Genomic DNA, 7,500 nt, shown 5'->3' with positions numbered 1-7,500 from the left:
TTACCTTTCTCTTTTTGTATCTCGTCACTCTTTCTTTCTCACTATTTTCTTCTTTATGTTGTTAAATTTTCCCTTTTTATTCTTTTTTCTTCCTTTTTTATTACTGTTTCCTTCTCCACTAATTATACACTTTTTTCTTCGATTTAAAATTTCCTTTTCTTCCATCTCTTTTCACTTTCTACCTAACCATTTTCTTCTTTATGTTGTTCCTTCTTCCCTTCTTATTTTTTTTCTTCCTTTCCTTCCTATTCCCACACCTTTATTCCTCTCCTCCTCATCTTCTCCTCCTTCCCTTCCCAATTCTTCCTCTCCCTCCTCTGTTTCTTCCATCTTCAGTCGTCCTACTTTTCTTCTTTTTTCCTCTTTTACTTTCCACCAATCTCTTCCTTCATCCCGTTTTCTTTCTTGCTCCTGTTCCTCCCACAGACAAATTTATGTAATCGTATTATTGCAGTGTTCTCTCTCTCTCTCTCTCTCTCTCTCTCTCTCTCTCTCTCTCTCTCTCTCTCTCTCTCTCTCTCTCTCACGGATCTGCTGAAGTGATCACAAAAACCTGCTCCTATTTGGCTCTACATTCCTGCCACGTGGGGTGAAAATATATTACGCATAATTTTCATAAAGGGGATATCTGGGAGGAGTCTAGAGGAGGAGGAATGAGAGGGAGAAAGAGAGGGAGAGGGAGAGGGAGAAAAACTAATGATTGGGGTAACGGGACGCCCTCCTTCGTGAGTGTGAGGGTGTCTCCTGAAGGTGGATTTCGCTCCTCCTGCTCCTGTTGTTACTGCTGGTGAATACTAGTGTGTGTTAGGGACGTTGTGTTCTGCTGCAGCGCTTTGTATTGTTATAAGATGTAGGGGAAAAAAAAGAGAAGTATTTGAAAGGTATGGTATATGTGATGATGTTTCATGGGACCCCTATGTCTTGTTGTGTGTGGTGCTATGTTGCTGAGGTAAGGAGGAGTGTTCGTTGTACCTCTTATATAGAGAGGGATGAAAGTAGGTCAGTAGACAGGTAAGTGCACAGAAGGTGAATATGTAGAGATTGACAGGAAGGGACTTTTATTGGTAGATAAACTGATAGGTATATAAACAGATAGATGGATTACTTGGTAGGTAGACAGCTAGATGGATAGATAGATACGTAGACACACAGACACACACACACACAGATAAGTAAATACAAACAACAATAACAATAACGACAACAACAACAACAACAACAACAACAACAACAACAACAACAACAACAACAACAATAGCAAACACTGGAGCACACACAGACAGTCATAAAGAGAGGCAGATAAAGACAAAGATACCTTATCGGAACACTGAATGGCGGTGTCAGTGGGTTCGGGAGCTACTTCTGCTGTTACATCACTCCATTGGGCGTCCCACGGGTGATAATGTAGCTGCCGTGTCCCGCCTCCTTCCCCAACTCGCCCCGCCCCGCCACACAAGACTCGACACCCCGCTGACACTAATACTGAATGCGATAATGAGCTGCAGACACACGCCCCTTAGTGTTGCTCTCTGTAAAATAAAAGTGTTCGGGAGGAAAAGAAATGGGATATCTTTTTGTAATGCGGACAGACTTCATTTGGTTGTGGTGTAAGTGTGCAGGTGTTGGAAGGTAAAGAGAGAATGTTACGATGCATGATTCTTTTCTTCTTTTTCATGAGACAGATATGATAGTCAGTATAGGGTTTAAAATGCCTGGTTCCTTTTTTTCAATAATTAAAACAGCATGAATTATCTGTCTTTCTTAATTATACACATATGTGATACAGAGAAAATATGAGGTACATTAGCTGTCTCTCTTGTCTAAATAAAAAGTGTTGGAGAGAAATGGAAATAATGATAAAGTGAATGCTTCTCTTTTATATCATTCAAGCGGGGAGGATTTTCTATTACCCTAAATGTATAAAAGTGTTGCAAAAAGAGGGAATGGAAAAGGCATGGTCCATTTTTATAAAGGAGAGGAGACCAATTTGATGTGTTTCTTATGCATATAAAGACGTTGGAGAGTAAAAGAAAGAAAGACATGCTCGTTTTTTCTCTACATCTTATTGCCGACAAGATAAATTTGATGTCTTTCTTATCTATATAAAGATGTTGAACAGAAAAGCAGGAAGAGTGAAATGCTTGGTTCTTTTAGATAATAGTGACAGTATGATGTCACTCTAAACATATAAATTTGTTGAAGATGAAAAGCAGGAATAGTAAAATGCATGGAGATTAATTTGCTGTCTCTCTTGCCTGTATAAAGATGGTGCAAAAGAAAAACAATGACGAGCTATATATATTTTTTTTCAGATATATATAATGAAGACAAGATGAATTTGATGTCAATCTAACTATATAAGGTACTGGGGAGGGAAGAAAGAAATGACATGTTCAATTAATCTTTTTTTTTCTAATGCAATAGTGATGAATTTGATGTCTCTCTCGTCTGCATGAAGGTGTTAATGAGAAAAATAAACAATGGTATACCGAATTGTTTTTTGTTTTTGTTTTTAATGTATACAATATGAATGCAGAAGTGTTGGAGAGAAAGAGAAAGAATGGCACAATGGATGGTTCTTTTTTATTTGTGCGGTGAGTGTACCGTTACGTCTCTATATTCAGCTCCCTGGTGTTGCGCGATGCTGGTGTTTAGATTGGAAAGTGTTTGCATCTACTCACTTCTTTGATTGAATATTTCTTTTAATTTTACACAAGTTATTTTTTTTTTTTTCTCCATTTGGTGAAGAGTTTATTTTGAATATCTCATCATTTTTTTCTTTCACGTTAACACATAGGACTGTATTCCTCAACATTTCGTCGTCATATCTCCTCCACGTGAAAAATTACTGTAAGTTTTATTGATTTTTGTGATAGTATAGAGAGAGTTTGCATCATCAGTAGGAGAAACTCAAATGAAATTTGAGCTTATCACCTTAATGGCTTTTGAATATATTCCTGATAATATAATCTGTATTTTAATGTTTTGTTTCCTTTAATAGTATTTTTAGTTTCTTTTAATTTCGTTGTTTTAATATGTATTGTAGCGGCGACAGATGACCCTTGCTGTTGCGGTGCCTAATCCAAAATCCATCCATCCATCCTGATAATATAAATAGTTTCAGAGCAATGTTGTATCATCACTAGGAAAACCACCCATGCAGACCAGACTAAACATGTCTATAGCCTCTGAAAATAATGCTAATAATGGAAAAAGGTGGGGCTTAAAAACACGAACCTTGGTGTAAGTACCTCTAAATGCACAGGTAACGAGGTGCATGACTAAGCTTGAGGAGCCGCGGTGTTCAGACTGTAATCTCTCTGGGTTGCTGCTCTGCCTCACCTCTCCCGGCCGCTTGTCGCCTGCCCGGTTCGAGGTAGCCTTCATGAAGCCTCAGACTCAACATGGTGAAAAGTGTGAATGAATATTTAAAAAGCCTCGTTGTTTTCTCATTTCTAACACGCTTGTGTTGCTTTATGAGTAATTCAATAGAAGACTTACGATGTTTTTTTTTTTTATGAGAAAATCTACGTAAATAAGTAAATTTCGGCATTTGGTGAACTGAAGATTTGGTTCTCCAGAAAACTTTAAAAAATTTCCTATTCTTGTTAGCAATATATCACTAAGTATTAAATTTCTTTAATTTTTCTCGCATATTGGATTCAATTTCATCGAGGAGTTGATTACATATGGTATAAGGTAAATATTCTTTTCTTTATACTCTAAATGTTGTGTTCCCTTCCTGAAACGAGTCCCTGCGAGCACAGCACAGCCGTTTAGGGAAGCAGTACTACATGACCCGTGCGTGTTCCCTACACAGGTAATCTTATCACTGTTTGCTTGATAAGTAATCTGTCCGCACCTCCCAGAGTGTGCTGCCGCCGTGGCGTCACAGATTTGTCGTCAGGCTGCAGTAAAAAGATGTACATGATATTCAGAAGACTTGCTTTGCCTCGCCTTGGTTGTCAATCAATACTGTGATTTATTTCTCCCATCTGACCTTCTCATCTCAGTTGTTGTGTTTTTTTCTGCCTTGCCATCCGTGTCTTCCCCGCCAAACGCATGATTTGGGCCACTGCCAACTGTGTGCCTTGTTATCTTCACCCTCCCACCGCTTGTTTGTCCTTCGAATGTGTTTTCCCTTGCGTTCAGATTACAGATATTTTGCCTCTTTGTCAAGAGCGTTGAGTTTTTTTTTGAAGTCATAACGCTGTCATCTCCTTTTTTTTTTTTTTTATCTGTGTGCGTGTTTGGTGGGATTTTTCATGTTGCCTTGACCTTACAGTTTCTCTATTTTTCTTGTTTTTGTTGTTTTTGCTCTTATTTCTTCTTCTTCTTCTTCTTCTTCTTCTTCTTCTTCTTCTTCTTCTTCTTCTTCCCGATACAATACACACACTCATGGTCACAAGTCGAGTATAACTTTCTGCACTCACTTCCCCCGTGCGTAGCGTTTTCGATCTCTTGACAGACGCACCTGAAATTGATAGGTTCTTAGCATATCAAATATTCTAAGATTGAGAGGCAAGAAGTTTAAGGAGCTTAAGATTGAGAGGAAACGCCAACCTGAGTAGAATTGAGTGTGACTGGTTCATCAATTTATAACCATGACTGCATTTGTTTTCATGGTACTACATTCTGTATGTTTCTCTGGTGTGGTTTGAGTAAAGCTCCTTTGGTGTTTTTTTTTTCTTGTTTTCATCCGTTTGCCCATGACCGAGTGATAGAAATAAATTGACTTTCCTCTCCAGTTTTCCGTTTTTTTTCCTTTTATTTTTTTTTAGAACGGACACATAAGCGAGCTTTTTTCCTCTCTCTCTCTCTCTCTCTCTCTCTCTCTCTCTCTCTCTCTCTCTCTCTCTCTCTCTCTCTCTCTCTCTCTCTCTCTCTCTCTCTCTCTCTCTCTCTCTCTCTCTCTCTCTCTCTCTCTCCTTGACCTGTCATCATAATACATAAGTAAAAAAGTTGTCATGGATTTGCAATGCCGGTTTATTTTCCCTTGTCCTGCTTCTAAGAATGGTCTTTGATCCTAATTTTGTTGTCTTATCACAAGGAATGATTTATGTTTTATGTTCTTTCTGGTTGCGGTTTGGTTTTCAGTCCTAGTCCGCGCTGCATTCAAAAATTATGATTGTCTTTTGCGTGTCAGGGAGACAGGCCAAGGTTACAAAAAGGGATAAAAAAAGGTCGTTTGCAATGATGTGTTGCTCTCAGGAAGAAAAAAAGATGAACAAGAGAACCGGGAGAAGTCATACAATTTAGTTTTCTTTTTTTTTCGTTATTTTTTGAGGTGTCTTGATATATCTCTTTTAAGACAGTTAGAGAAATCCACAAGCAGTAGGAGAGTTTTCAGAGTGTACCAGTAAATGATATGAGACAATGAGGATACCAATTGAGTGTTGCATTACTTCCCAATTTGTCTGTCTTGTTATAAAAGTGTTGTTTTGTATCCCACTCACTAACTTCTTTTCTCTCTCCTTCACACACTTTACTTATATTCAAGGATTTTCGGATCTTTATGTACTTCTTAATCAATTTACACCCTTTCAATTCAATGTCTCCTTAACACCTGATGAATTATAACTCTATGTGCATCCACTATAAGATTATTGCTTTTTCACGAGGCTGATAAAGGAATTTGTATGATAAAAATATACTGATATACAGCACTGGAGAAGATAAAACCGGTACCCGAGAAAGATTTGCAGAACCAGGAGAGGTATAACCAGCATCTAGGAAATTAATAAGGATCAGAGAAAAAGTTAAAATAGCCACGGTAGAAAATATAAAGAACTATGAAAGGTTTACTCAGCTTGAAGGAAAATTCACAGAAAAATAGTATATTTCTTTTCCCTAAGAATCAACACATAGTGTCTCAGTGACACAAAGAGCAAAGTTCTCGCCAACACTGGAAAATACAAAGAACAAAGAAATGTGTGCTTAACATGCAAAAAATCAAACGAAAACACAGGAAAGTCAATTTTGTTTTATACTTTTATGTGGAAACCGACCCAAAAGTCTTCAATCACACACACACACACACGAAAAAAAAAAAATCTAGGCAGCACTTGAAAATAGGGGAAAAAAGAGTATATACTCACGATGAAAGAAAATACACAAGAAAGTAGAATTTCTTAACCTTTACCTGAAAATTAACCCACACCCCTTCAGTCACACAAAACAAAGTTCTTGGCAAGTGTTTATCTTCCCCTTGAACGTTTTTCCCCGCACAGTAGCCCGCGACTCGCCTCACTGCCCCCAGTAACACCCAGTCAACCTGCCCAGTGACTATTAATTACTGGCAGGTTTTCCTCAGTACGTTTTTGTAAGCATGGACAAACGTATCTCTCACCTACTCGTGCCTGCTTCCATTTACCTTCCACTAATGCATCGTCCGTGGTTTCCTCGCATTAGCATCCTTCCCTCTCATCTCATGCATTTTTTTTCCACTTCCTTGTCTCCTCTAAACTTTTCTTATTTATTTTCTGATCTTCCTTGCCTTTTTCTATTTTCGTTACTTTTATTCTCTCTTCCTTCCTTGCTTCCTTGCTTTGTTGTTTTCGTCCATATTTTACTTTTCATTTCTTCATCCCTTCCTTTTCGTTTGTCACCTTATCTCGTAATGAAAACCAATCTCTCCTTTCTTCTTTTCCATGCTTCCCTCCTTCTTCACCCACTTCCCTTCACGTTTCTCTCACTCCCTTCCTTCCTTCATTCTTTCCTTCCAACTTTCCCTCCTCGCTCCCATCCTTTCTCCTTGTGTCTCTTCCCCTCTTCTTCCAGTTTGTCTGCTCGCTGGCTTGTTTGCTTGCTCGGAGTTCCCTCTTAGCAACAACCTGGATTTTGTTTCTTTCTTTCCTGCAGCGTCTCATATTTGGGGTCCTAACCTTGACCAACCCTTCATTCCCTCCTCCTCCTCCTCCTCCTCCTCCTCCTCCTCCTCCTCCTCCTCCTCCTCCTCCTCCTCCTCCTCCTGCCTGCAGGACTCACAACTCACTATAATAAACGCATCTGGAGGGCCATTCAGCCTTGACCACCTTGAGTCCTCTAGCGGCCAGACCCTTTAGAGGACAATATGACCTTGTCCCCCGCCAGGCCTTGAGAGAAGGGCTTGTGGGGATCCTGGGGAGGGACTGAGGAGTGTGTGCAGGGAGGCAAAGCGAAGAGGGGTTGTCAGTATCTATCCCTGTATTTCTGTATCTCTTTGTCCTCTTTTATTTTGTGCGTTAATACTTACACTCTGCCAGAACTTGAGGAAAGAGCTTGAAAAGAGATGGGCAAGGTTTGCAGGGAGGCGGACAGAAAAAGGAGTGGTTAGTTTGTGTCTTTGTGTCACTGTATCTCGGTACTTCTGTTAATTTGCCTGCCAGAACTTTAGGATAGTGTTTGCAGGGAGGCAGAAACAAAGAGAGAGAGAGAGAGAGAGAGAGAGAGAGAGAGAGAGAGAGAGAGAGAGAGAGAGAGAGAGAGAGAGAGAGAGAGAGAGAGAGAGAGAGAGCATGT

General features: G+C 39.5%; 1 long non-coding RNA gene across 1 annotated transcript in view; it reads right to left on the bottom strand.

Moving 5' to 3' along the window:
- Positions 1–7,500, bottom strand: part of LOC123515151 — a 12,545-nt gene that overhangs the window by 1,210 nt on the left and 3,835 nt on the right. Inside the window, exon 2 of the long non-coding RNA XR_006677791.1 lies at positions 1,316–1,529. This is a non-coding gene — a long non-coding RNA (uncharacterized LOC123515151). The remainder of the gene's footprint in view (positions 1–1,315; positions 1,530–7,500) is intronic.

The sequence above is a fragment of the Portunus trituberculatus genome, chromosome 38, assembly GCF_017591435.1.
Source record: "Portunus trituberculatus isolate SZX2019 chromosome 38, ASM1759143v1, whole genome shotgun sequence".
Taxonomy (NCBI): domain Eukaryota; kingdom Metazoa; phylum Arthropoda; class Malacostraca; order Decapoda; family Portunidae; genus Portunus; species Portunus trituberculatus.
The sequence above is the reverse complement of the archived record's forward strand: the minus strand, read 5'-3'. Positions and strand labels throughout refer to the sequence as shown.